The following is a 27639-nucleotide window of genomic DNA, read 5'->3' as shown; positions in this document are numbered from 1 at the left end:
GGAACTTGTAAATGAAAAGAAATTAGAAGACACATCATATTTTTAATGGACTATAATAACCTGCAATGTATAAGACATTCGGGTAATAAACACAAAAAAGTGCTGGGTTATTGTACTTGATAATTATTGAAAAAAAAACCAACAAGAAAGTGTTTACTTATGTGTTGGTGAGTTAGGGAGGGATGATGATTGGGTTGAATTTTCACCTCAGTGATGGCTCCAAGGCAATTCACACTAATAACTCTTTAAATTATGCATTGGCTTTGTGTATTTTTTCACATCCTTCTTTTATTTTACAACAAAAAGTAGGTTCTTGCTATCATTTTATTTTTAAAAAGAATAAGAAAACAAAGAAGGAAAATAATGTGTAGAAGAAGGAGTCAGTGATATTAAAAGAGAATTGAATGAGTGATGTCTAGAAGCTAGGTGAAGAAAGTCTTCAGGGTTAAAAGCTGCATGAGAGATTGATTATAAAAGGACTGAGAATTGACATTGGATTTGACAATATGAATTCACTAACATTGGTGGAGTAATAGGATCAAAATCCTCAGGGGAATGAAGAGATTTGCCTTAGGAGTATCAGAACAAAGAAGGTAGAGAAAATAGATGCATAGGTTGTTATCATAATCAAGTACATGGAGGGTCTTTTCTGGTTGCTTTTTATTTTCTCAGCTTATAAGAAACAATGTCATGATCTGAGAATGAGGGAGGAGGAAAAAATGTTGAAGGTTTCAGGACAAAGGCATGAAGCATTTGCCCAAGAAAGTGAGCAATGCTGTTGGCCAGAGAGATATAGTAGTAAGCCTTCCAAAAGTGTTGAGGGTGAGGATTGCTATCATGAATTTAAAGTGCAACAAGTCAACATTGTTGTGAGTTTCAGTCACATAGTGGGGGCCACCTGGTGAGGTGGAGAGAGCCACAAGACAGGTGACAGTCAAGGGATCCCAGATCCTTCTTGGCAGAATTGGAAAACTTAGCTTCTGGGGAATCTCCTATATATTTGTTCATATAACAACCTTGACATACACATTCCCAGTTGCTTTGATTATGAAGTTCTCTCTCATGAGGACTGAGGTGCTTTACATTCACTTATTCCCTTATTCACAAACATGTATTAAATTCCTACTATGTGCCAGGCACTGGACTGGGTAACAAATGTGAATGTCAGACCCTCTGGACCATAAATGGAAGTTGTCCACTCTGGATGTTCAAATGCAGGCAGTATAAAGGTTCATTGTGTTTGGAGAATAAAAAATTAAAAACATATTGAAAATTATACCTCTAAATAGTGGGAGAAAGATCAAAGGTGTTGATGGAGTTATACAGAGAAGGTAGGGTTTAACAAATGAGTATGACAGCTAAATCATTATATTGATATTTCCTTTATCTCCAGTATCTGAGAGCAGCTAGGAGTAAAAACCTAAAATTGTAGAATTAGAACCCATCCAAACTCTAAATTCCAAAGTTAATTGTTGTGCTGTGTCTTAAAATTTATTGCTTCTTTGTATATTAATGGTATTTTTCACACAAAAAAAGAAGTGATGATAGAAATATATATATTTCTTTTAGCCTCCAATGTTCTATATCAGCTAGAAGGAAAAACCTGGGATGATGGTATGGTGGCCTGTAACAAACTCTGGGGTCTGTCCTGTAGCTACTTGTTGGAGTGCTTTGAAAACAATTCCTTTTTTCTTTCTTTGCTTTGTATGTATGTTATATTATATAATACAAAAAGTTAAAAAATAATATATTGAAAATCATTGCTTTTTGTTTTTTTTTCATGGGCAGGCTCTGGGAGTTGAACCCAGGTCTCCAGCTCAATAGGTGAGAATTCTTGCCACTGAGCCACCATTGCACCACCTTTTAAAATTTTTCTTTGTATATATATTTAACAATAAAAATGTAACTGACTGAGGGTTAGTATTTTTAAAATATTTTTATTGTAAAAAACAAACATACAAAAATTCTTGACATATAAACATTCTTGACGTGGTTACAATCAGTGGCTCACAATATCATTAAACTGTTGTGTATTAATCACCATGATCACATTTTGAACATCTGCATCTCTCTAGCAAAAGAAATAAAAAAGAAAAAACTCATATATGTCATAATCTGCATTTTTTATCTGTATTTTTTACTCATCTGTCCGTACCCTAGATAAAAGGGGCATCAGACACAAGGTCTGCACAATCACACAGTCACATCGCAAAAGCTATATTATTATACAATCATCTTCAAGAAACATAGCTACTGGAACACAGCTCTACAGTTTCAGGTGCTTCCCTCTAGCCACTGCAATACACCATAAACTAAAAGGGAGATATCTATATAATGATAAGAATAACCTCCAAAATAACCTCTTGACTCTGTTTGAAATCTCTCAGCCAGTGACACTTTTGTCTCATTTCTCTCTTCCCCTTTTGGTCAAGAAGGTTTTCTCAATCCCTTGATACTGAGTCCAGCTCATCTCAGGATTTCTGTCCCATGTTGTCAGGGAGGTTTACACCCCAGGGAGTCATATCCCACGTGGGGGATGGGGAGGGCAGTAAGTTTGCTTGTTGTGTTGTCTGAGAGAGAGGCCACATCTAAGCAACAAAAGAGATTCTCTGGGGGTGACTCTTAGGCCTAATTTTAAGTAGGCTTAACCTATCCTTTGCAGGGATATGGTTTCATAGGGGCAAACCCCAAGATTGAGGGCTCAGCCTATCGATTTGGTTGTCCCCACTGCTTGCGAGAATATCAGGAATTCTCCAAATGAGAAAGTTGAATTTTTCCCCCTTTCTCCTCATTCCCCAAGGGGACTTTGCAAATACTTCTTCATGCACTGCTCAAATCACCCTGGGATTTATCAGAGCATCACACTAACCTGGACAAACCAACGAAATCTCATGCCCTATTCTAGGTTCCATTTATTTATTGTGTTCAATTAAGCAGTCCACATAAATTAAATTAGGAAATGCACTAGTCAAAATACAAATTTTGCAGAGAGCTGGTATGATTTTGTTATCACCATGCATGTGTAATTTTAAATAATTTCAGTGATAAAATACTCCACCCTGCAGAGAATGACTCCTTGTACCACCCCACCTGTTTCGGTTTGTTAAAGCTGCCAGAATGCAAGAAAACAGAAATGGATTGGCTTCTACAAAGGGGATTTATTAGGTTACAAATTTATAGTTCTATGGCCATGAAAATGTCCAAATTAAGGCATCAACAAGAAGATACCTTCTGGGAAGAAAGCCCAATTGTGTCTAGGTTCCTCAGCACATTGGAAGGCACATAGTAATGCCTTCTGTCCTTTCCTGTCTTCTGGCTTCAAATGGCTCTCTTATCTTCTGTGGGTCCTTCTGATGTCTCCTGGGATATTTTTCCTGTCTCCCGTGTCAGTGTCTGAGCTTTCTGCAAAATGTTCCTCTCTTAAAGGAGTCCAGTAAGTGGATTAAGACCCACATTGAATGGGTGGGGACACATCACCATTGAAACAAACTAATCAAAAGGTCCTGCCCAACAATAGGTCTGCACCCACAAGATTGGATTCAAAGAACATGGCTTCTCTGGGGTACAAAGCAATTTCAAACCAGCACACTACCCTTGAAATGCCACTATTGTACTATAGGGTATTCCATTGTACGGATAAACAGCAATTTATCTCCTTGGTGGATGAATCTTTGGATTATTTCCAGATTGGGGCTTTTGCAAATAATGCTGCTGTGATCATTCTCGATCATGTTTTTGGTCCAATTTACACACCTCTAACAGTTCTTCCATATTTTTGCCAATACTTAAATTGTTAGTCTTTTAAATTTTAGCTATTCTGGAAATGTGGCTGATATCTAGTTGTGTTTTTCATTTGTCTTTTCCTGATAACTAAAGAAGTTGGAAACATTTACATAAATGTATTGGCCACTTAGTTGTACCCTTTTGTTCATATTTCTTGCACACATTTCTATTTGGGTTTTCTGTTTATTTCTGTTGATTCCTGCTCATGTATTCTGAATACAAGTTCTTTATTGGTTTTATGTATTTTAAGTATCTTCTCCCAATTTGCTGCTATTGTTTTCATCCTCTGAAAATTACCTAAGGATGGAAGTTCTTAATTTTGATGTAATCCAATTTATCAATTTTTTCTCTTATGGTAAGACAGTTTTGAGTCTTGGTCAAGAAATTTTCCCTATTCTGAAATTGAAATCTATGTTATCTTCTCAGTAAAGACTCTTATTATAATCTTCTAGACTTCCAGATAAAGTCCCTATGTTATCTTCTATGAGATTTATTTGACTTTTTATATTTTAATCCAGAACAACTGGAATTGATTGTTTTATTAGAGAAGTTGTGGATTTACAGGAAAATCATGCATCAAGTACAGAGTTCCAATACACCACACTATTATTAACACATTGCATGATATATTTAGTTAAAACTGATGAAAGCACATTTTTAGAAATGTACCATTAACTACAGACCATGGTTTAATTTATGGAGTATAATTCTTTTAGTGATTCAATTTGCTAGTATTTGATTGAAGATTTTGGCATCTATATTCAAGAGAGATATTGGAAAGTAATTTTCTTTTCTTGTGGTATCTTTATCTGGCTTTGATGTGATGGCAATGCTAACCTAGTATAATGAATTAGGGAATTTTCCCTCCTTTTCAAGTTTTTGGAAGAGATTGAGCAGGACTGGTGTTAATTCTATTTGGAATGTTTGGTAAAATTTTAAAATTCCTTCATGAAGCCATCTGGTCTTGGGCTTTTCTTTGTTGGGAGTTTTTTTTTCTTTTCTTTTTTGGTTTGTTTTGTTTTCTTTATTAGAGAAGTTGTGAGTTCAAAGAACAATCATGCATAATATACAGGATTCCCATATATCACTCCATTATCAACTTCCTTCATTGGTTTGGAACATTTATTATAATTGATGACAGTATGTTTTTATAATTGTACTATTACTTAAAGCCCATGGTTTAACTTCAGGCTTCACTGTTTATGTAGTGTAATTACATATATTTTTTTCAAATTGTTTTCTGTTTCCATATAAGCAATTAACATTTCCCCCTTTTAATCATCTTCAGATTTATATTTCAGTGCTGCTAATTAAGCTCGCAATGTTGTGCTTTCATCACCATCCTCCATTTCCAAAACATTTCCACCATCCAAATAGGAATCCTGTACAATTTAAGCCTTAACTTCCCACTACCTATCCCCACCCTATCCCCTCCTAACCTATATTCTAGATTCTGACTCCCTAAGTTTGCCTATACTGATTGTTTCAAATTAGTCTATTAATTCATACAATATTTCTCCTTTTGTGTCTGATTTATTTCACTCAATATTATGTTTTCAAGGTGCATCTGTGTTGTCAATTATATCAGGACATCATTTCTTGTTATGGCTGGATAATGTTACATTGTATGTATATACCACATTTTATTTATCCATTGATCTGTTGATGGACACTTGGTGTGCTGGTTTGAAGCTGTTATGTACCTTAGAAAAGGCCATACTCTTTTAATACATTCCCATGGCTGAGGACCTATGGTGGGTGGGAACTTTTGATTAGGTTGTTTCAATTGAGATGTGACCCACCCAATTCAAGATGGGTCTTAATCCTTTACTACAGTCCTTTATGAGGATAAATGACAGAAAAAGCCCAAAAAGTTCACAGAGAAACACCCAGAGAAGTTTGGAGAGAGCTTAGAGAAAAAGCCCCAAGACAGAACTGAGAGAGAAAAGCCACTGAGATGCTAAAAGAGGACCCACAGAAGTTCAGAGGGGAGGCCACTGACCAGGGGCTGAAAGCAATGAAACCTGGGAGTCAAGGACTGGTAGACACAGCCATATGCCTTGCTATCTGACAGAGAAACCCCAGATGCTGGTGGCCTTTCTTCAGAGAAGTTATCACCCTGTTGATGCCTTAATTAGGATATTTTCATTGCCTCAGAACTGTAAATTTATAAACTAATAAATCCCCATTGTAAAAACCAATCCATTTCTGGTATATTATATATTGTATATCCAGCAGCTTTTAGCAAATTGTGTTACTTCCATATTGTGACAGTTGTAAATAATGCTGCTATGAACATTGGTGAGAAAATAGTTGGTTTTCTGTTTTTAATTTTTGAGGGTATAAACTTAGTAGTGGTATTGCCAGGGCTTATGGTAGTTCCATGATTAACTTTTTGAGGAACCACCAAACCATATTCCACTGTGGACAAATCACTTTACATTACCATCAACAATGAATGACTGTTCTTGTTTCTAGGCATCCTGTCCAACATGTGTTATTTCCTTTTAAAAAAAAAATAGCAGTCATTCTAACGGTTGTGAAGTGTTATCTCAGTGTGGTTTTAACTTACATTTTCCTGATGGTGAATGATGCTGAGCATCTTTTCGTGTGATTTCTGGCCATTTGTATATCTTCTTTTGAGAGATATATTTTCAACTCCTTTGTCCATTTTTAAATTGGATTTTTTGTCTTTTTTGCTGTTAAAGATTTCTTTATAAATACTGGATATTAATCCTATATCAGATATGTGGTTTCCAAATATATTCTCGCAGTATGTAGATTGCCTTTTTCATTTCATGATAAATTCCTTTGAGGAACAGAAGTTTTTAACTGTGATGAGATACCACTTGTCTATTTTTTCTTTTGCTACTTATGCTTTCATTATAATATCTAAGAAACCATTGTCTAGCACAAGGTCCTGAAGATGCTTCCCTACATTTTCTTCTAGGAGTTTGATAGTTATAGCTCTTTGATCCATTTTGAGTTGATTTTTGTAATTAGTGTGTGTATTAGTTAGGGTTCTCTGGAGAAACAGAATCAACAGGGAACACTTGCAAATATAAAATATGTAAAAGTGTCTCACGTGACCGCAGGAACACAGAGTCCAAAATGCACAGGGCAGGCTGTGAAGCCGATGACTCCAATGGATGGTCTGGATGAACTCCACAGGAGAGGCTCACCAGCCGAAGCAGGAATGGGACCTGTCTCCTCTGAGTCCTCCTTAAAAGGCTTCCCATGATTAAATTAAGCATCACTAATTGTAGAAGACACTCCTCTTTGGTTGATTACAAATGGAATCAGCTGTGGATGCAGCTGATGTGATCATGATCTAATCCTATGAAATGTCCTCATTGCAACAGACAGGTCAGCACTTGCCCAATCAGATAAACAGGTACCACAACATGGCCAAGTTGACACATGTCCCCAACCATGACAGTCCACCCCTTGTCAACTTGGCACCCATATATATATCACCTTAAACTGTACTTAATTTCCAAATGAAAACAATAAAGCACATATTTTGCCTTTTACCTGACAATACTCAATTGTCCTGCATATACTGGAAACACATTAAATCTCTCCAGAATAGAGTGCAAATCCTTGGGCAACATACATTCTTAAACTTGATATCTTACAACTTAAATAGTATAACATAAGTAAAACATCATTAAAGTTCTTGTTTCTGTAACTGATCATGTGGTCGAAGTTCATATTTATCACTACCTTCTTGTGGTCGAAGTTCATATTTATCACTACCTTCTTCCACTACCCATTCCATGTTCCCTTTACCCTCGGCAAACACTTCAGTTGGGCATGGTTCTTTGCCTAATGGGGTGACCCAAACCTTCATTCCTGAAGTTTCAGAACCATTAGTAGTCCTGCCTGGATTGTGTTGTTGCAGTTTTCCATTGATTTTAATCACAGGGCATGATAGTACTAAAAGATGCCCTAGTGGATCTCCTATATTCCAAGAAAACTCTTTGTTACCTCCATTATGTAGTTACAGTCCTACTTCCTTCTGATAGTCAGGGTCAATTACCCCAGATAATAATGTAATCCCCTTCTTGGCTTGTTGATCCAGGGGCATAAGTAGCCCAAAGTGACCTGGTGGCAGTCTTAACTTCCAGTTCAGTGGAATCATTGTTGTTTCTCCTAGAGGAAGCACAAAACCTGTAGACCAGCAGAACTCAGGGTAGCAGGGACAGGAAGCAAAAATTTTCCTAGTGGATTACTAGGGGTAATAGTGAATGGTACCACACCCATTTCCACCCCTTGTTTCCTGGACCCATGGATCCTGGCTATGGGAGAAACAGCACCATACAGCAGACACTGATTCAGAGCATATACAGCTTCCTGGAGAACATAGACCCTGCCTTTTAAGGTATTGCCACCTAGTTGGTACTGTGAATTGAGTTTTCAAAAGGCCATTCCACCATTCTATCAATCCAGCTGCTTCTGGATGATGGGGAACATGGTAAGACCTGAGAATTCCATGAGCATGTGCCCATTCCCACACTTAATTTTCTGTGAAGTGTGTTCCTTGATCCGAAGCAATGCTATGTGGAATACCATGACGATGGATAAGGCATTCTGTAAGCCCATGGATGGTAGTTTTGGCAGAAGCATTGCGTGCAGGGAAAGCAAACCCATATCCAGAGTATGTGTCTATTTCAGTTAGAACAAATCGCTGTCCCTTCCATGAAGGGAGTGGTCCAATGTAATCAGCCTGCCACCATGTAGCTGGCTGGTCACCTTGGGGAATGGTGCCATATCAGGAGCTGAGTGTGGGTCTCTGCTGCTGGCAGATTAGGCACTCAGCAGTGGCTGTAGCCAGGTCAGCCTTGGTGAGTGGAAGTCCATGTTGCTAAGCCCATGTATAACCTCCATCCCTACCACCATGACCACTTTGTTCATGAGCCCATTGGGCAATGGCAGAAGTTGCTGGGGAAAGAAGCTGACTGTTACCCAAAGAATGGGTCATCTTATCCACTTGATTATTAAAACCTTTTTCTGCTGAAGTCACCCTCTGGTGTGCATTCACATGGGACACAAATATCTTCATGTTTTTAGCCCACTCAGAAAGTTCTATCCACATACTTCTTCCCCAGACCTCTTTGTCACCAATTTTCCAATTATGGTCTTTCCAAGTCCCTGACCATCCAGCCAAACCATTAGCAACAGCCCACGAGCCAGTATACAAATGCACCTCTGGCTGGTTTTCCTTTCACGCAAAATGAACAACCAGGGGCACTGCTCGAATTTCTGCCCACTGGGAGGATTTCCCCTCACCACTGTCCTTCAAGGACACCCCAGATAGGGGTTGTAATGCTGCAGCTGTCCACTTTCGGGTGGTACCTGCATATCGTGCTGAACCATCTGTAAACCAGGCCCAAGTTTTCTCTTCCTCAGTCAATTCACTGTAAGGAACTCCCCAAGAGGCCATAGCTCTGGTCTGGGAAGGAGAAGGTAATGTGGCAGGAGTGGAAACCATGGGCATTTGTGCCAGTTACATGAACACAAGTAAGTTCATGTAACTTACTTGTGCCTTCAGGAACTACTCTGGCCCTATCTCGTATATACCATTTCCATTTTACAATAGAGTGCTGCTGTGCACACTCAACTTTATGGCTTGGTGGGTCAGACAACACCCAACTCATGATAGGCAACTCAGGTCTCATGGTAACTTGGTGGCCCATGGTTAAGCGTTCAGTCTCTACTAAGGCCCAGTAGCAGGCCAAAAGCTGTTTCTCAAAAGGTGAGTAGTTATCTGCAGCAGATGGTAAGGCTTTGCTCCAAAATCCTAAGGGTCTGCATTGTGATTCTCCTATAGGGGCCTGCCAAAGGCTCCAGACAGCATCTCTATTTGCCACTGACAATTCCAGCACCATTGGATCTGCTGGATTATAGGGCCCAAGTGGCAGAGCAGCTTGTACAGCAGCCTAGACCTGTCACAGAGCCTCCTCTTGTTCAGGTCCCCACTCAAAATTAGCAGCTGTTCTGGTCACTCGATAAATGGGCCAGAGTAGCACACCCAAATGAGGAATATGTTGTCACCAAAATCCAAAAAGACCAACTAGGCATTGTGCTTCTTTTTTGGTTGTGGGAAGGGCCAGATGCAGCAACTTATCCTTCACCTTAGAAGGGATATCTCGACATGCCCCACACCACTGGACACCTAGAAATTTTACTGAGGTGGAAGGCCCCTGTATTTTTGTTGGATTTATCTCCCATCCTCTGACATGCAAATGCCTTACCAGTAAATCTAGAGTAGTTGCTATTTCTCACTCACTAGGTCAAATCAACATGATATCATCAATATAATGAACCAGTGTGATGTTTTGTGGGAGGCAGAAACGATCAAGGTCTCTGTGAATGAGATTATGACATAGGGCTGGAGAGTTGATATACCCCTGAGGTAGGACAGTGAAAGTATATTGCTGACCTTGCCAGCTGAAAGCAAACTGTTTCTGGTGGTCCTTACTAATAGCTATTGAAAAAAAAGCATTTGCCAGACCAATAGCTGCATACCAGCTACCAGGGGATGTATTGATTTGCTCAAGCAATGATACCACATCTTGAACAGCAGCTGCAATTGGAGTTACCACCTGGTTGAGCTTACGATAATCCACTGTCATTCTCCAAGACCCATCTGTTTTCTGCACAGGCCAAATAGGAGAGTTGAATGGGGATGTGGTGGGACTCACCACCCCTGCATCTTTCAAGTCCTTAAGAGTGGCAGTAATCTCTGCAATCCCTCCAGGAATACGGTATTGCTTCTGATTTACTATTTTGCTCAGTAGGAGCAGGTCTAGTGGCTTCCACTTGGTCTTTCCCACCATAATAGCCCTCACTGCATGAGTTAGAGAGCCAACGTGGGGATTCTGCCAGTTGCTCAGTATGTCTATGCCAATTATACATTTCAGAACTGGGGAAATAACTACAGGATGGGTCCAGGGGCCCACTGGACCCACTGTGAGATGGACCTGAGCTAAAACTCCATTAATCACCTGGCCTCCATAAGCCCCCACTCAGACTGGTGGTCCAGAGTGACATGTTGGGTCCCCTGAAATTAATGTCACTTCTGAACCAGTGTCTAATAATCCCCAAAATATCTGATCATTTCCTTTTCCCCAGTGCACAGTTGGTCTTCTTGGGGAAGACTTGGAGGAAGATTAACAGTATAAATTTGTGGCAGTGTAACAGGTTTCTCCCCCAAAGGGACCTGGCATCCCCTTCATTCAAGGGGCTCTGGGTCTGCAAACTGTTTCAAGTCTGGAAATTGATTAAGGGGCCGTGACTCCGTGTTTTTGTAATTCAGGTTAGACTTCTGTTCACTTGACCTAGAACTCTTTTGTTTATACAGCTCCAACAAGAATTTAGTAGACTGCCCTTCTATTGTATTTCTATGTACCCCATGATTTATTAGCCAATGCCACAAATCTCTGCATGTCATATAATTTTGATGACTTCTTCGAGTTTGGTGTCTATTATAATAGCCACGTCTACCCTGTCTTTGGTGATTAAGTGCTGCCACCTGGCTTCTGCCAACTTGGGATCCTATCATCCCCATTGTGTTTAAGGATTCCTGCTCAGTGACAGAAGTTCCTACAGTAATATCTGACCTACAGATAAATGCAACCTCAGAGCTCTTTAGGGATGATGGTGCTAGTCTCACAAATTTATTTCTCACTGTTCTGGTAAAAGGTGCATCCTCTGGACATTCCTGGGGTGTAAGAGCAGGCTTTGCATGATAAATCCACTCTAACATTCCTATCTCTCTAAGCCTCTGGATCCCCTCATCTACATTATACCAGGCCAGTTCTGGCATTTCAACCTCAGGTAATGTTGGCCACCTTTTGATCCATGTTTTAACCAATCATCCAAACAAACTGTTAACACCTTTTCTAACCGCTCGAGCTATAACATTGAATGCAGACTCTCTGCTTAGTTGGCCCATATCAATAAATTCAGCCTGACCCAGCCTTATATTCCTCCCACCATTATCCCACACTCTTAAAATCCATTGCCACACATATTCCCCTGATTTCTGTCTATATAAATTGGAAAACTCACACAGTTCTTTTGGACTATAACATACCTCCTTGTGTGCGATACTTTTTACCTTACCTTTAAGGGCCTGTTGGAACGTTAGTCTAGTTACAGGTCTGGAAGAGATGAGGGGTGGTGGGGGTGGGCCATGAAAAGAATTAGAAATATCTTCCAAGCCATTTGCTTCAGGGCCTTCATTTGTAGTTTCATCTGGTGAAACAGGATTAATCACTCTTGGGGTAATCCCTTCAGGAGGAGGTTGGGTGGCCAATTCCTCAAGGGAGACTGGAGATGGGGTGGCTATGTCCTCAGGGCAGACTATTACAGAGTTATCTAGAGATGACTCAGCATGGCCTAGGATTTCAACCTCACCCCCAACATCATTATCAATCCATATGTCACCATCTCATTTTTCAGGGTCCCCTTCCTTTCCAATCAATGCCCTCACTTTAACAGCAGACACCATGCAAGACTGAGATTTCAGTTTACATCGTAAAGTTGCTACTCTAATAATAAGATTCTGAGTCTGATTTTCAGAGATCTCAAGTCTACGGCTACAGGAAATAAGATTTTCCTTCAGGATACTCATAGAAACATCTGCATCTTTCAGACAGTGCTTAAGCTTCTCGTTTGAAGCCTTCAGCCCATCCCTTTCACCCCTTAATGTAGCCAGTGTATCTAACAACAACCAACCAACATCTCTATAACTCTTATTTCTACAAAGCTCTGTAAAGGTGTCAAAACATTATCCCCCAGAGTCTGGCTTCATACAATCGAAGCATTAAGAGAATTGAATGATGATATTTTGAGTATCTCCTTTGCCAACTCACTCCATGGATTGGGAGTGTCATTCTGATTAAGGGAATCAGAGTCCTTAGTGTCTCTGAGTCCAGTCAGAGTAGAAAACCATCCATAACAACCCATTTTTAAGATTCTGTTTCTTAAGAACCACTCCTGGTACCAAGATGTATTAGTTAGGGTTCTCTAGAGAAACAGAATCAATAGGGAACACTTGCAAATATAAAATTTATAAAAGTGTCTCACATGACCGCAGGAACACAGAGTCCAAAATCCACAGGGCAGGCTGTGAAGCCAACGACTCCGATGGATGGTCTGGATGAACTCCACAGGAGAGGCTCACCAGCCGAAGCAGAAATGGGACCTGTCTCCTCTGAGTCCTCCTTAAAAGGCTTCCCGTGATTAGATTAAGCATCACTAATTGTAGAAGACACTCTCCTTTGGCTGATTACAAATGGAATCAGCTGTGAATGCAACTGACATGATCATGATCTAATCCTATGAAATGTCCTCATTGCAACAGACAGGCCAGCGCTTGCCCAATCAGATAAACAGGTACCACAACTTGGCCAAGTTGATATATGTCCTGAACCATGACAGTGTGTGATAGGGGTCCTCCTTCTTTGTGTGTATAAATGGAAACCCAGTTTTCCCAGCACCATTTGTTGAAGAGACTATTCTTTCCTAATTGAGTGGCTTTGCCACCTTGTCAAAAATCAGTTGGTGGGGGTGCAAAGGTAGTTCAGTGGTAGAATTCCTGTCTGCCATGTGGGATTCCTGGTCAATGCACTTCCCAAAAAACAAACAAGCAAGAAAAATAAACAAAAAAATTCAACAGATGGTGCTGCAATAATAGGATACTCACATGGAGAAATGGAGAAAGAATGAAATGTGACCCTGCCATGCAGCATGCAAAAAAAAAAATCCATTAGGGATATAACATTTACAATGTGACTGTATGATTGTGATACCTTGTGTCTGATGCTCTTTTACCCAGGGTATGGACAGATGAGTTAAAAAAAAAAATGGAGAAAAAATAAATAAATAGGGTGGTGCAACAGTGGCTCAGCAGCAGAATTCTTGCCTGCCATGCCAGAGACCCAGGCTCGATTCCTGCCCATGCAAAAAATAAAAATAAAATAATAGGGTGGACAATGGGTAAAATAAATTGGGTAGAGGGAAATGGTTGTGGTCAATAAGGGTGAGGGGTAAGGGATATGGTATGTATGAGATTTTTCTTTTTTCTTTTTATTTCTTTTTCCAGAGTGTTGTAAATGTCCTTAAAATGATCATGATGATGAATACACAACTATGTGATGATACTGTAAACCACTAAATGTACACCATGTATGGACTGTATGTGTGTGAAGATTTCTCAATAAAAATATTTTTTAAAAATCAGTTAGCCAAGGCAGTGCGATGGTGGCTTAGCAGGTAGAATTCTTGCCTGTCATGCCAGAGACCAGGGTTCAATTTCTGGTGCCTGCCTATGAAATAAATAAATAAATAGATAAATAAATATCAGTTAGCCACAAATGTGAAGGTTGATTTCTGAACTCGGTCTTATTCCATTGCTCTATATTGCTGTCCTTGTGTCAGTATCATGCTATTTTGTTACTGTGGCTTTGTTATAAGTTTGAAGATCAAGAAATGTGAGTCCTCCAACTTTACTCTTATTTTTCAAGATGACTTTAGCTTTTTAACCTTTATGCTTCCATATAAATTTGCTGATTAGATTTTCCATTTCTGAAAAGAAGATTATTGGGATTTTGATTGGGATTTCATTGAATCTGTAAATTACTTGAAGAGCATTGACATTTTAACTGTATTTCATCTCCCAATCCATGAACCTGGGCTATCCTTCCATTTCTTTAAGTCTTCCTTAATTTCTTTTAACAGTGTCTTGTAGTTTTCTACATACTAGCCCTTTACATCTTTGGTTAGCTATATCCCTAGATATTTTATTTTTTTACTTACTGTTATAAAGGGAACTTTTATTTCTTTCTTCTTCTAATTGTTCATTGCTGATTTGGGGGTTTTGATCTTGTACCCTACTACTTTGCTGAATTCATTTATTAGCGCTAGGAGCTTTGTTATGGATTTTTTTTTCAGAATTTTCTGTATATAGGATCATGTCATCTGCAAATAGGCAAAGTTTTTAAAAAGTTTTTTAACTGTAAAATACAACATATATACAAAGAAAAGATAGACAAAACAATAATTTTCAAAGTACACTTTAACAAATAGTTTCAGCACAGATTTCAGGGTTTGTTATGGGTTACCATTCATCATTTCAGATTTTCCTTCTAGCTGATCCAAAATGTTGGAGGCTAAAACAAGTATCAACATAGTAATTCAGTAGTCATATTCATTTGTCAAATCCTGTTTTATCTTTTATAACACCTCCTTCTCCTTTAATCCTTCTCCCAATCTATAGGGATCTTTGGGCAATACCCATTCTGATTTTTTCATGTTGAGAAGTGGTGTTGACAATAAAGGATAAAGGGGTGTAATTTATTGTTAATCTTGGAGTGGCTCATCCCTCTGGGTTTCAGGATTTATCTGGCCTAGGAAACCTCTGGAAGTTATAGGTTCCAGGAAAGTAAGCTTAGAGAATAAAACTTTTATAGAGTCTCAGTTAGAGCCCTGGGTCTTCTTAAGAGTTAGCAGGAGTGATGCTTGTTGGGTTTTGGCAAACCATGGGAATTAGTAATTTCTAGCTGAAACTTGTATAAGAGTAGCCTCCAGAATAGCCTCTAGATGCTATCAAACAGGGAAATTTTATTTCTTCATTTCCAATCTGGATGCCTTTTATTTTTATTTTTTTGGCGTAATTGCTTTGGCAAGAACTTCTAGTACAATGTTGAATGACAGTGGTGAAACGTGCATCCTTGTCTTGTTTTTGATCTTAGAGGGAAAGCTTTCACTCTTTCACTGTTAAGCAGAATGTTAACTATGGGCTTTTCATATATGTTTTTATCATGTATGGAAATTTCCTTCTATTCCTAGCATTCTAAGTGTTTTTATCAAGAAAGGGTACTGGATTTTGTCAAATGCTTTTTCTGCATCAATTGAAATGATTGCATGTTTTTTTTTCCTTCATTATGTTAATGCACTGTATTATTTTAACTGATTTTCTTATGTTGAAACAATCTTGCATGCCAGGGATAAATCCTACTTGATTATGGTATATAATTCTTTTAATATGCTTTGGAATTTGGTTTGCTAATCTTTTGTTGCAGATTTTTTTGCATCTATATTCATCAGAGATATTGGTCTGTAGTTTTCTTAGGGTATCTTTATCCAGCCTTAGTGTGAGGGTGAAGTTAGCCTCAAAGAATGAGTTATGAAATATTCCCTCCTATTCAATATTTTTTGCAACCATTTTGCAAAAAAGAATTTAAGTTTATTCTTCTTGGAATGTTTCGTAGAATTCCTCTGTGAAGCCCTCTGGTCCTGGACTTTTTTGGATTACTGGCTCAATCTCTTTACTACTAATTGGTTTGTTGACATCTATTTCTTCTTGAGTCAATGCAAGTAGTTTGTGTATTTCTAAGAATGTTTCCATTTCCTCTAGGTTATCTAATTTGTTGAACTACAGTCATCCATAATATCCTCTTATAGCTCTTTTTATTTCAGTGGGGTCAGTAGCCATGCCCCCTTTTCATTTCTGATTTTCATTATTTGTAGCATATCTTTCTCTCTCTTTTGTCAGTCTAGCTACAAGTTTGTTGATTTTATTGATCTTTTCAAAGAGCCAACTTTTGGCTTTGTTGATTCTTTCTATTGTTTTGTTTTCTATTTCATTTATCTCCACTCTGATCTTTGTTATTTCCTTTCCTCTGCTCAGTTTGGATTTAGTTTGCCCTTTGTTTTCTAGTTCTTCCAGTTTTAAAGTTATGTCTCTGATTTGAAGTCTTTTTTCTTTTTCAATGTAAACATTTTAGATCTATAAGTTTCTCTCTCAGCACTGCCTTTGACACAGCCCTAAGTTTTTGTATGTTGCAGTTTTATTTTCATTTGCCTTAAGCTATTTCCTAATTTTTCTTCTGAGTTCCTCTTTAACCCAGTGATTGTTTAACGTTATGTTCTTTAATTTTCACGTATTTGTGAACTTTCCAGTTCTCCCTCTGTAATTGATTTTTGGCTTTAGTCCATTGTCATGGGATAACATACATTGTATGATTTTATAGTTTTCAATTTATTGACACTTGTTTTGTGAACCACAGTTATCTATCTGGCAGAATGATCCGTGTGCACTGAGAAGAATGCACTTTGTTTTCTTTGGCACTCTATATATGTGTTTTAGGTCTAGTTGGTTTAGTTTTTCATTCAAGTCCGGTACTTCTGATTGATCTTTTGATGAGATGTTCTATCCATTATTCAGAGTGATGTGTTGAAGTTTCCTACTATTAATGCAGAAATGTTAATTTCTCCCTTCAAATCTATCATTGTATGCTTCATTATATTTGGGGGACTCTACGGATAGGTGCATTTATATTTATAATGATAATAATCTTCTTGTTGAATTTTCCTCTTGATCAGTACATAATGACCATCTTTGTCCTTTGTAACTGTTTTGTAATTAAAGTCTATTTTATCTGCTATTAGTCTAGCCACCTCAGCTCTTTTGGTTACTACATGAATATTATATTTTTTCCATCCTTTCAAGTTCGACCTACTTATGTCTTTGACTTTAAGGTGAGTCTCTTGCAGGCAGCATATGATTGGTTCATTCTTTTTTATTGATCCTGCCAATCTCTGCCTTTTGACTGCAGTTTAATCCATTTACAATTAAATTCATTGGTGATAATACAGGACTTTCTTTTGTCATTTTGCTATTTAGCATTTGAAAGTCTTGTACCCTTTTTTGTCTCTCACTTCCATTAAAGCCAACTTTCATACTTTTTTGTGTTGTACCATTTTGAGTGGTTTCTCACTTCTATCGATATTCCTGTTGGTTACCATGGGATTAAAATTTGACATCCTCAGTATATAACAGTTCTATCTGGTTTGATACCAACTTAACCTCAATAGCATGCGCATACACTTTTCCTATACTGCTCTGTTCCCCTACCATTTTTTTACTTGTTACCATAGGTTACATTTCTAAACAGGTTAAAAATAAAACCTGTTCAGGGGTGCAAGGGTAGTTCAGTGGTAAAATTCTTACCTACCATGCAGGACACCCGATTCGATTTCTAGTCTGTGCACTTCCCCCAAAAAACAAATAAGCAAAATAATAAAACAAACAAACAAACAAAAATTCAACAAATGGTACCGCAAAAACAAGACACTCTCCTGGAAAAATAATGAAATGTGACCCAGCCATGTAGCATATAAATAAGTAAATAAATAAATTAAAAAAATAAAACCTGTTCATAGACTTTAAGACCATTTAGGAACTTGTTCCCTTATAAATAGATTGTCCTTTTTTTTTTTTTCCATATTTGTAAACAACTTTGTTACTTTACTTTCTTGCCTAACCTGGACCTGGTTTTCCTAAAAGGTCAGTATTGCCTAGGTCCCATGTTCTCTCGAACTTCCTGAAGAGACACATGCTCAGTCCTATGTACAGATTTGTCCCAATGTGAGATGTGCCCTGTAAAGGACCCTGTCATTTTATTGGATTGCTATCCTTCTTTTCAGTTATTATGAGAGAGGCCTTGCATGGGAAAATAAGTATGATGGACTCAGGCACCAGACAATCTGGTGTAAGGTGCCAGATGTTACAGAATGTTGGGAGATGGCAAATGCCAGCACCTGGGAGACCTCAATTCCATGGGAAGGTGAATTCAGATGCATCCCTTCCAGCTGGTAAGAGAAAGCCATCAGTTTCAGCTCCTTGAACCATTTATCATCCAAGACTGCTTGGCATCCAGACTGCTTTCCTGCAAAGACTTCACTTCTCCATTAGCCTTCTCAGGTAGAAGCTTCTTTGTGCCCCCACATCAGAGTTTAAGAGACGTGTGATTGTGAAAACCTGTGTCTGATGTTCCTTTTATCTATGGTACAGACAGATGAGTAAAACATATGGATTAAAAATAAGTAAATAATAGGGGTAGCAAATGTTAAAATAAATTTAGTAGATTGAAGTGGTAGTGATCAATGAAAAAGAGTGGTAAGGGGTATAGAAAAATGGGGGAAACAAAGGCTAAAATATATTGAGCAGATGGAAATACTCGCAGTCAAGGGTAAGGGGTATGATATGTATGAGGTTTTTCTTTTTTCTTTTTCTGAATTGATGCAAATTTTCTAAGAAATTATCATGGTGATGAATATACAACTATGTGATGATATTGTGAGTTATTGATTATATACCAAGATGGAATGATCATATGGTAAGAATGTTCATGTTTGTATGTTGTTATGTTAAAAAAATTTTTTTTAAAAAGAGACATGGCCTCTACAGATTTCCCCCTAATATCTCCACAACGTGATCCTTTCTTTCTTCCTCTGTGAAGCGTATTTGGTTACACATCTTCATATATCCTTGACATTGTAATTCAGGACCCTGGATTTTGAACCAGATTCTCCCACCCCAGCCCCACCGTAAGGCCCCCCAACCACTGGACATGCCTAGTATTCAAGCAGCTCTCTCAGTCAATGCACTAGTCATAAAGTTTCTTAAGATTCCAAGCTCCTTTCAAATTCATCAGCTCCTCACTTCAGTTTCCTGATCCCAAGGCCATATTCTGCATTTTGTCATTATCCAGAACTGCTCTCCTTGGAAAGGTTAAACTTAAGCATTCACTGTTAGGTCACATTTCAGTTCCATCCCTCCATTTACACCTGCTTTTGACCTCACAAAGACCTCTAGCCCCTATCCCATGTATTATCCCTGTGCTCATGACAATACATGAGCTCTTCACCCTGCTCTTCACCCTGGCCTATGCAGATCTTTGATGCATCATTTCAACTACTCCCTTACCAGTCCCTTCTACTCCTTTACTCCTCTCTTGCTGTACACCCCCAGCTTCTTATGAACCCCAAACTTTGGGTTAATCTTCCCATCTTCCCTTCTCCTTACTATGGGTTGGTATGTGCTACTGGATAAACTACACAACATAGTGGAACAGTGCCACAGATCTGTCTCCAACCAGTGGTGTTCTGGAGCCAGCTGGGATGAACTCAAAACAGCCCATTGTTAAATTTTCAGGAACCTTCCTAGTCATTGCTAAACACAGTCATTAAAAATTAAATTAGAAGAGGGGGCCAAGATGGCGGCTTAGTAAGGTACGCGCATCTTAGTTCCTCCTCCAGAACAACTACTAGGTGACCAGAAACAGTGCAGAACAGCTCCCTGGGCCACGGCAGGGAACGGACACACAGTGTACCCCAGTCTGGACTGGCTAGACCGTCTACGAGACTCTGTTGCGATGAGCTCCCTGAGTGGCATGTGCTTCCCCGGGGCATGGTGGCTGGCAGCCAGCGTCCCTCTCTCCCTCCTTCCTGGACAAGCTGAGAGTCTCGGAGAGCCAAGTTTCCCAAGCTGTGGCAGCCGGCGCCCCTCTTTCACGGGCGGCTTCCTGGTCTGGCGGTGGGTCTCCGATCAGCGAGTTCCCCAGGCCGCGGCGACTGGGGACCAGTGCCCCTCCCCCACAGGCAGCTTCCCGGTCTGGTGGCAAGTTCCCCGGGCCACGGCAGCCTGCGACCAGTGCCCCACCCCCACAGGCAGCTGCCCGGAGGGAGAGGAGGGAGTTTCTGACAGTGGCAGGGACTGGGTCCAACCAAACACCAATAGTGGCATTAATAAAGGAGCCACAACATCTTTTGCTGGTGGGACCCGCAGACAGACAAGCGCCACTTACTGGGCAGGATAAAAAAAACAGAGTCCAGAGACTTCACAGGAAAATCTTTCAACCTGCTGGGTCTTACACTCAGGGAAATCTGATTAAATGTCCAGATGCCAGCAAAAAATAACAAATCACACCAGGAAAATTGAAGATATGGCCCAGTCAAAGGAACAAACCAATAGTTCAAATGAGAATGAAAGATACAGTAGAAGAGATGAAAAAAACAATGGAAACCTACAATGGTAGATTTCAAGACACAGAGGTTAGGATTAGTGAACTGGAGGATGGAACATCTGAAAGCCAAAAAGAAACAGAAACTATAGGGAAAAGAATGGAAAAATTTGAGCAGGGGCTCAGGGAATTGAATGATAATATGAAGCGCACAAATATACGTGTTGTGGGTGTCCCAGAAGGAGAAGAGAAGGAAAAAGGAGGAGAAAAACTAATGGAAGAAATTATCACTGAAAATTTCCCAACTCTTATGAAAGACCTAAAATTACAGATCCAAGAAGTGCAGTGCACCCCAAAGAGAATAGATCCAAATAGGCGTTCTCCAAGACACTTACTAGTTAGAATGTCAGAGGTCAAAGAGAAAGAGAGGATCTTGAAAGCAGCAAGAGAAAAACAATCCATCACATACAAGGGAAACCCAATAAGACTACGTGTAGATTTCTCAGCAGAAACCATGGAGGCAAGAAGACAGTGGGATGATATATTTAAATTACTAAAAGAGAAAAACTGCCAACCAAGACTTCTATATCCAGAAAAATTGTCCTTCAAAAATGAGGGAGAAATTAAAACATTTTCAGACAAAAAGTCACTGAGAGAATTTGTGACCAAGAAATACTAAAGGGAGCACTAGAGTCAGATATGAAAAGACAGAAGAGAGAGGTATGGAGAAGAGTGTAGAAAGGAGGAAAATTAGATATGATATATATAATACAAAAAGCAAAATGGTAGAGGAAAGTATTACCCAAACAGTAATAACACTAAATGTTAATGGACTGAATCCCCCAATCAAAAGACATAGACTGGCAGAATGGATTAAAAAACAGGATCCTTCTATATGCTGTCTACAGGAAACACATCTTAGACCCAAAGATAAACATAGGTTGAAAGTGAAAGGTTGGGAAAAGATATTTCATGCAAATAACAACCAGAAAAGAGCAGGAGTAGCTATACTAATAGCCAACAAATTAGACTTCAAATGTAAAACAGTTAAAAGAGACAAAGAAGGATACTATCTACTAATAAAAGGAACAATTAAACAAGAAAACATATCATAAATATTTACGCACTGAATCAGAATGCCCCAAAATACATGAGGTATACACTACAAATACTGAAAAAGGAAATAGACACATCTACCATAATAGTTGGAGACTTCAATTCCTCACTCTCATCAATGGACAGAACATCTAGGCAGAGGGTCAATAAAGAATCAGAGAATTTGAATATTACAATAAATGAGCTAGACTTAACAGACATTTATAGGACATTGCATCCCACAACAGCAGGATACACCTTTTTCTCAAGTGCTCATGGATCATTCTCAAAGATAGACCATATGCTGGGTCACAAAGCAAGTCTCAACAAATTTAAAAAGATTGAAATCATACACAACACTTTCTCAGATCATAAAGGAATGAAGTTGGAAATCAACAATAGGCAAAGTGCCAGAAAATTCACAAATACGTGGAGGCTCAACAACACACTCTTAAACAACGAGTGGGTCAAGGAAGAAATTACAATAGAAATTAGTAAATATCTCGAGGTGAATGAAAATGAAAACACAACATCAAAACCTATGGGACGCAGCAAAAACGGTGCTAAGAAGGAAATTTATTGCCCTAAATGCCTATATCAAAAAAGAAGAAAGGGCAAAAATTCGGGAATTAACTGTCCACTTGGAAGAACTGGAGAAAGAACAGCAAACTAACCCCAAAGCAAGCAAAAGGAAAGAAATAACAAAGATTAGAGCAGAAATAAATGAAATTGAGAACATGAAAACAATAGAGAAAATCAATAAGACCCGAAGTTGGTTCTATGAGAAAATCAACAAGATTGATGGGCCCTTAGCAAGATTGACAAAAAGAAGAAGAGAGAGGACGCAAATAAATAGAATAAGAAATGGAAGAGGAGACATAACCACTGACCTCACAGAAATAAAGGAGGTAATAACAGGATACTATGAACAACTCTATGCTAATAGAAACAACAATGTAGATGAAATGGACAAGTTCCTAGAAAGGCATGAACAACCAACTTTGAACTCAAGAAGAAATAGATGACCTCAACAAACCAATCACAAGTAAAGAAATTGAATCAGTCATTCAAAAGCTTCCCAAAAAGAAAAGTCCAGGACCAGATGGCTTCACATGTGAATTCTACCCAACATTTCAGAAAGAATTAGTACCAACCCTGCTCAAACTCTTCAAAAAAGTTGAAGTGGAGGGAAAGCTACCTAATTCATTCTATGAAGCCAACATCACCCTCATACCAAAACCAGGCAAAGATATTACAAAAAAAGAAAACTACAGACCAATCTCTCTAATGAATATAGATGCAAAAATCCTCAACAAAATTCTAGCAAATCGAATCCAACAACACATTAAAAGAATTATACATCATGACCAAGTAGGATTCATCCCAGGTATGCAAGGATGGTTCAACATAAGAAAATCAATTAATGTAATACACCATATCAACAAATCAAAGCAGAAAAATCACATGATCATCTCAATTGGGTTTGACAACATTCAACATCCTTTCCTTTGAAAACACTTCAAAGGATATGAATACAAGGGAACTTCCTTAAAATGATAAAGGGAATATATGAAAAACCCACAGCTAATATCATCCTCAATGGGGAAAAATTGAAAACTTTCCCCCTAAGATCAGGAACAAGACAAGGATGTAGACTATCACCACTGTTATTCAACATCATGTTGGAAGTTCTAGCCAGAGCAATTAGACAAGAAAAAGAAATGCAAGGCATCAAAATTGGAAAGGAAGAAGTAAACTATCACTGTTCGCAGATGATATGATTCTATATGTCGAAAACCCTGAAAAATCCACAGCAAAACTACTAGAGCTAATAAACGAGTACAGCAAAGTAGCAGGTTACAAGATCAACATTCAAAATCTGTAGTGTTTCTATACACTAGCAATGAACAAGCTGAGGGGGAAATCAAGAAACGAATTCCATTTACAATTGCAACTAAAAGAATAAAATACTTAGGAATAAATTTAACTAAAGAGACAAAAGACCTATACAAAGAAAACTACAAGAAACTATTAAAATAAATTAAAAGAAGACCTAAATAGATGGAAGGGCATACCATGTTCATGGATTGGAAGACTAAATATAGTTAAGATGTCAATTCTACCTAAATTGATTTATAGATTCAATGCAATACCAATCAAAATCCCAACAACTTATTTTTCAGAAATAGAATAAAACCAATAAGCAAATTTATCTGGAAGGGCAGGGTGCCCCGAATTGCTAAAAGTATCTTGAGGAAAAAAAACAAAGCTGGAGGTCTCACGCTGCCTGACTTTAAGGCATATTATGAAGCCACAGTAGTCAAAACAGCATGGTACTGGCATAAAGATAGATATATCAACCAATGGAATCGAATAGAGTGCTCAGATATAGACCCTCTCATCTATGGACATTTGATCTTTGATAAGGCAGTCAAGCCAACTTACCTGGGACAGAACACTCTCTTCAATAAATGGTGCCTTGAGAACTGATATCCATATGCAAAAGAATGAAAGAGGACCCTTATCTCACACCCTATACAAAAGTTAACTCAAAATAGATCAAAGATCTAAACATTAGGTCTAAGGCCATAAAGCAGTTAGAGGAAAATGTAGGGAGATACCTTATGAATCTTACAGCTGGAGGCGGTTTTATGGACCTTAAACCTAAAGCAAGAGCACTGAAGAAAGAAAGAAAGAAATGGGAGCTCCTCAAAATTAAACACTTTTGTGCATCAAAGAACTTCATCAAGAAAGTAGAAAGACAGCCTACACAATGGGAGATAATATTTGGAAATGACATATCAGATAAAGGTCTAGTATACAGAATTTATAAAGAGATTGTTCAACTCAACAACAAAAAGACAGCCAGTCCAATTACAAAATGGGAAAAAGACTTGTACAGACACCTCTCAGAAGAGGAAATACAAGTGGCCAAAAGGCACATGAAGAGATGCTCAATGTCCCTGGCCATTAGAGAAATGCAAATCAAAACCACAATGAGATATCATCTCACACCCACCAGAATGGCCATTATCAACAAAACAGAAAAGGACAAGTGCTGGAGACGATGTAGAGAAAGAGGCACACTTATCCAGTGTTGGTGGGAATGTCAAATGGTGCAACCACTGTGGAAGGCAGTTTGGCGGTTCCTTGAAAAGCTGAATATAGAATTGCCATACGACCCAGCAATACCATTGCTAGGTATCTACTCAGAGGACTTAAGGGCAAAGACACAAATGGACATTTGCACACCAATGTTTATAGCAGCATTATTTACAATTGCAAAGAGATGGAAACAGCCAAAATGTCCATCAACAGACGAGTGGCTAAACAAACTGTGGTATATACATACAATGGAGTATTATGCAGCTTTAAGACAGAATAAACTTATGAAGCATGTAATAGCATGGATGGACCTAGAGAACATTATGCTGAGTGAGACTAGCCAAAAACTAAAGGACAAATACTGTATGGTCCCACTGATGTGAACCGACATTCGAGAATAAACTTGGAATATGTCATTGGTAACAGAGACCATCAGGAGATAGAAATAGGGTAAGATATTGGGTAATCGGAGCTGAAGGGATACAGACTGTGCAACAAGACTGGATACAAAAACTCAGAAATGGACAGCACAATACTACCTAATTGTAATGTAATTAGGTTAAAACACTGAATGAAGCTGCATCTGAGGTATAGTTTTTTTTTCATTTTTAAAATTTTTTCTCTCTATTATCGTTTTATTTCTTTTTCTGTTGTCTATTTCTTTTTCTAAATCGATGCCAATGTACTAAGAAACGATGAATATGCATCTATGTGATGATATTAAGAATTACTGATTGTATATGTAGAATGGAATGATTTCTAAATGTTGTGTTAGTTAATTTTTTTAATTAATTTTATATATATATATATATATATATATATATATATATATAGTGTATTCCGGAAAAAAAAATTAAATTAGGCTGATGTAATGGTGGCTCAGTGGCAGAATTCTCACCTGCCATGCCAAAAAAAAAAAAAAAATTAGATTAAGCACCTTGGAGGCTGGAAGTCTGACAGCAGCCACGTGGGCCAGACCTGGTGGAGCTGTGGGGTGGCAAATGGGTGCAGGGATAGCTTGACCTGGGCTAGCACTTGAGCCCAGATGATGGCAATGAAGTGTCCCTGTACTCCTTGTCCCCTGTCAGCAACAAGAATTAGAAGTTGCTGAGGTCTCCTCTGAAATCCATGCACAAAATTTTCAAAATCCCCTTCAAGGTCCTGGATGTCCCCGAGATCCAGGACGACTTCTACATGAACCTGGTGGACTGGCCATGTCTCAATGTGCTCCCCGTTGGGCTGGGCACCTGCATGTACCTGTGGAGCGCTTGCACCCAGCCAGGTGACCTAGCTCTGTGACCTGTCCATCGAAATGGTCCCTGTGACCTCTGTGGGCTTGTCTGAGCAGGGGAACCTGGTGGTGTTTGGAACACATAAAGCCTTCATGCAAATCTGGGCTATGACTGCAGAGAAGAAATTGTCCCTGCTGCAAGGCCACATGGTGTCTGTCGGGGTGCTGGCCTGAAACACTGACCAGCTGTTGTACAGAAGCTGTGACCACACCATCCTGCAGAGGGACATCAGCAATTTCCCCAACCCCACCTGCAGTCGGATCGGCAGCTGCAGGGCCACCAGCAGGAGGCGTGCGGGTTAAGTGGTGCACGGACCACCAGCTGCTGGCTTCAAGGGGTAATGACAACAAGCTACTGGTCCTGAACCACTGGAGCATGAGCCCCATGCAGCAGTGCACAGAGCACATGGCAGCGGCAAAGGCCATTGCCTGGTCCCCACACCAGCACTGCCAGCTGGCCTTCGGTGGGGAAGCACGGCCGACCGCTGCAACTGATTCTGGAACAGGCTCACCGTGCAGCCCCTGCGGTGTGTTGACACTGGCTCCCAAGCGTGCAGCCTGGCCTTGTCCAAGCACGCCAATGAGTTGGTGAGCACGCACGGCTACTCGCAGAACCAGATCCTGGTCTGGAAATACCCGTGCCTGACCCAGGTGGCCAAGCTGACCCGGCACTCATGTGGCATCCTCTGTCTGGCCAAGTGCCCTGGCAGAGAAGCCATTGTGATGGGTGCTGGAGATGAGACCCTGAGGTTCTGGAACATCTTTAGCGAAACCCGTTTGACAACGGAATCTGTCTGTCCTTAGTCTCTTCACCAGGATACTACAGAGCTGGACGCACCACATGAGGACCACGCTGGGTGCTCCGCCCAGAGGGCCCCTCCCTGGCATGCACACAGAGGTGGCTGCCAGCCTGGAGCACCCTCAAAGATTCCTATTAAATTCCTGATTATGAAAAAAAATTAAATTATATAAACTTATTATTAAGTGCATTATATTTAAAACAAAGATAATAAATACTCAAAACCCATCATTTAATAATTATTTTACTTAAGTTTTCTATCATTTATGCTCTTAGAGTTATTTATGTCTATTTTATCAGTACAGTGGAAATACTATATAATGGTGTGCTATTGTGCATCTCTTCTAAACTATGTATAGTGCTTATATTTGTAGCCTGAAATTGACCATGGTGATAATATTTAAAACCATGGAAATCTGCAAACACAAAGTTAAGGCTCCTTTTCCTTTTTTCCTTCCTTCCTTCCTCCCTCTCTCCTTCCCTCCCTCCCTCCCTCCCTCCCTCCCTCCCTCCCTCCCTTCCTTCCTATAGCCAATTGCTAAAACATATATCAGCACACTTTATCTCCAAACCAATCTGGGCCCTTAGCTTCAATGATATCTGCCTGGTTGTATTATTCTTCCAGTTTTCATTGTGACTTGTCCAAACCTTTGCCACTTTCCTCAAGCCATTGTTTTCGAAGTCACAGAAAACACTGAGGTTATTATGCGTGATTTCCATCAACTGCCTTCTTCTGAGTCTAAAATATA

General features: G+C 39.2%; 1 pseudogene; it reads left to right on the top strand.

Annotated features, from left to right (window-relative positions):
- The first annotated feature begins 744 nt into the window (after positions 1-744).
- LOC143645745 (fizzy-related protein homolog pseudogene) lies at positions 745-27037 on the top strand (annotated as a pseudogene).
- The last annotated feature ends 602 nt before the right edge of the window (positions 27038-27639 follow it).

Source organism: Tamandua tetradactyla, chromosome 9, assembly GCF_023851605.1.
Source record: "Tamandua tetradactyla isolate mTamTet1 chromosome 9, mTamTet1.pri, whole genome shotgun sequence".
NCBI lineage: Eukaryota > Metazoa > Chordata > Mammalia > Pilosa > Myrmecophagidae > Tamandua > Tamandua tetradactyla.
The sequence above is the reverse complement of the archived record's forward strand: the minus strand, read 5'-3'. Positions and strand labels throughout refer to the sequence as shown.